Source organism: Vulpes lagopus, chromosome 7, assembly GCF_018345385.1.
Source record: "Vulpes lagopus strain Blue_001 chromosome 7, ASM1834538v1, whole genome shotgun sequence".
NCBI lineage: Eukaryota > Metazoa > Chordata > Mammalia > Carnivora > Canidae > Vulpes > Vulpes lagopus.
In genome coordinates, this window is record NC_054830.1 from 98398943 (window position 1) to 98402271 (window position 3329).

The 3329-nt window shown below is 45.9% G+C and overlaps 1 long non-coding RNA gene across 1 annotated transcript; it reads left to right on the plus strand.

The window, feature by feature from the left end:
• Positions 1-1225: 1225 nt before the first annotated feature.
• LOC121496235 lies at positions 1226-3067 on the plus strand. The gene is made up of 2 exons (XR_005989129.1): positions 1226-1340; positions 2437-3067. It is a non-coding gene; the product is annotated as an uncharacterized LOC121496235 (long non-coding RNA).
• The last annotated feature ends 262 nt before the right edge of the window (positions 3068-3329 follow it).

Here is a 3329-nt window from a genome sequence, read left to right on the forward strand (position 1 = left end):
CAAGGAGAAATAAGTGGAAACATAAACAATTCGCTCTGTGTCAAAGTAAGAGTCACAGAATTTCAAATACATATGAGAATATCCAAACAAGGAAGGGAGTATCAACACAGCAGAAAATCCACTTTTTTCTTTTCTATCATTTTGGTTTGGTTTGAGGCAGGATGCTGATTTCCTGGCCAATTTGAATGCAGTTGTGACACACACTGTACCAGCTGTTCCTCCATAAGTGCTTGATTATCCATTTATTATCTGTTTGCTAACTTTCACAATAGTGTGGCTCCCCCAAAAATGGCAGAAGAGAACCCTCATGGATTGATGGTCTCTCCCAAAAGCACGTTCAGATTAGGTTTTGGGCTGGAGAATGACCTACACCTGACCTCAAATTATAAAAGTTTTAAAGCTTTCTTAAATGTGCTAAACATGAACCAAATGGGGAGGACCTGATCAGGAAGGCCTTCTGGTGAGTGTTTCAAAGAAAAATAGTTGTCTATAAACGGCGGGGGAAATGGCTGGGTCCCATGGACTCCATCTCTCCTGTAGCCAGCCCTCTTTCTGTTCCTTGCCCCCTGCCCCCACTCCTCTCTGTCCCCATATTGTCAGAGTTTCATTTATGCCACAGTGGAACCAAACAGCCCACCTTGGGCCTAAACGAGAGGCTCCCACCACTTACCAACATCCCTCATGATGAAGTCATAGAATCTTAGACATTTTAGCTTGTATCTTCTCAGATGCTTGTGACTCTCTGTGGTTTCAAATTATGAGGAGCTTTCCATGAAAATAAACCCAGCATGAAGCCCTTGGGTTATTAGTTCTGCCTGGATTGAGTATTGCAACGAACATAACTCTCTTTCTTTGAAAGGAAAATTCATGAAAGAAAGTTGTTGTAAGATTTTTTAAAGGTATTCATTAAAGACATGTAAAAAGTCAAAGAGAGCCTCAATTGCAACTAAGCTGAGTAATTTAAGAAAATGTGTCCCTAGCAGAAAGCTGCACATATGGATTGTCCTGATTCGCTAACAGCTGTGTAGGATTTGCTGTTTCTTCCATGTTTTATGTGATGATAGTGGATGCCGGCTCTTAGCTTCCAACACTGATTGCTATTCAGGGACTGAGATTCTGGATCTGCTCCAATCATGTGGAATCTATTTTGGACCTGTCATGTCACACTTGAACTCTAAAATATGCCTATCGGTGAAAGGTTCTGTTTATCTTTCTCTTTACTCAGACTCACACAGAAAATGGAGTTCAGTCCTCACACCAGCGGACTTTTGTTTCACTCTGAAACCCTCTCCCAAACCCAGGCAGCAGGAACAGCAACAACAGTTTTCCAAACTTCCCCGGTATGGTGGCCGCTTTCCTCTCCGCGCTCAGCCTTCTGCTCGCCACTTGCACCGCTCCTGCGTTTTGCTCACTCCCTTCTTTGCACATCTCCCATATGGGCAATTAGGACTGCGATTTACACTGGTTTTCTTCTGCTTCGTGCACAGCAAGCAGCTCGGTCCTTTCACAGGACACACAGCTGTGGCTGCCTTTCCGGGGGGAGGGAATCCACCCCCAAGAGGGGCAGCCTGCGAGGGATGCCAGGGGCAGCACCCTGGGTGACACAAGAAGCGTGCATGGTGCATGGTGCATGGACGGAGGATGAAGAAGCCAAGAGCGGGAGCGCACGCTTGGACTCACTGAGGCCAAAGAAGTGAGCGCATCTGGTAGGAGCAAACCCAGGGTCAAGATAGGGCTGTGCGACCAAGCCCTTTTGGGCAGAGGGCAGAGGGCAGAGGGCAGAGCTCTGCATCTCACCCCCAGGGATGGAGACACAAGGGCTGCTCTCCACACCTTGGTCAAGTGCCGGGCAATGGTGTGGTTCCCTTTCTGACTTTTCATCCTTAACAAGCCCGAGAGGAGGGTCCTGCAATTACAGTTTCTAGTCAGCTTATTTTGACCTCAGAAGCATAAGCCTTTTGATAAGGTTTTTTGATAGTCTCCTCCTCTGAGTTCATTTTTTCCCCCTGAGTAGTGAGCCAAGAATGTAGTTCAGACTTTCTGGCTGCTCCATTTCCAGATTTGAGTCTGATACAGTCATCCAGCTTAGACGGCCTAGAATCTTTTTTTCTTGGCGAGGGAAGGGGGGAAGAGAAGGAGGAAATGTTCTTAAGACTCTCTAAAATGAGTAACTAATTTTAGGAGGAAGGCATTGCTTTGCTCTGGAAGGCCTCTGAATCCTCCAACTCTGATGCCTTTGAAAGGAGACCCCATATGCGATGTGGCATGATTGACAAGAAATTTGTTTGAAATGACGGAGAGGCCCTCATTAGGCTGGGACTCCTCGCCATCTGGGTTTGAGTTTTGATAATGGGGTCAGGCTCTCTTTTGGTCTGTGCGTTGAATAGCTGAGCATAATTTGTTAGTGATTGTGGCTAAAACGCAAACATTTTTTAGTCACATTCACAGGAATCTGAGACTAACCGCAGTCTTGGGGCACAACAGTGAGAAAATGCTTTCCAGCTTCACTACCGTACTCAGCGACCCAGTTGAGCAGGGTTCTCACAAAGCTGCCAGTCTCACTCCGGCCTGGACCTGTGCCATTGGAAACAGAAGTGCAACTTTATCACTTGACTTCAAGAAGAGGTTTCCCAGCGGCATATGGAGACAATATACAAGACAGACCCAGTGGAGGAAGCTCCCCTTTCATGGTGGGGAGGTGGGGAGTGTGTACCCTCCCCCCTCTCCCTCTCCCCCACCCCCTCAGCCCAGACTTGAGTGGGGGATAGGTGAGGAAGAGTGCTGAGAGGTAAAAGAGGAACCAGGCCAGTATTTTTCCCTTATAAAAAACTTTGAGTGATTTGTGCCTGAATTCTAGTACAATTGATGTAAACTCGAAGCTCTGTCCGCGCCCATGAGAAAGAGATTTAATCCAAGTAACTGCTCCACAAATCAGCACCAAGGGAACCGTTACCATGACAGTGGTCACTATTGGAGCATTCCCCCAAGGGCTTACTTTACCTTGTCCACAGAAGAACACCAAACTACTTTTTGTTGTGGTTTAAGTATACCAACAGCCCCTTCAAAATGAGAGGTGTACTTTCAACTTCTTTTGTCAATTTTAGTTCCGTAGTTGAAGAAGGAATAGCAGCCTTGGGCAGGCATTTTGGAAGCACAATCCTAAGCTCGCTGGAGAATCTGGAAACCCCAGCCCCAGAAGCAAGTTTCAAGCCTATCAAAATATTTATTTTTTTATTCATAATAATTATTTTCTAAAAGAAAGCTACAAGAACTAATACACTCTGTGTGAGAATGCGTCATACTCCTGGGTAGGCTCCTACATTTATAAA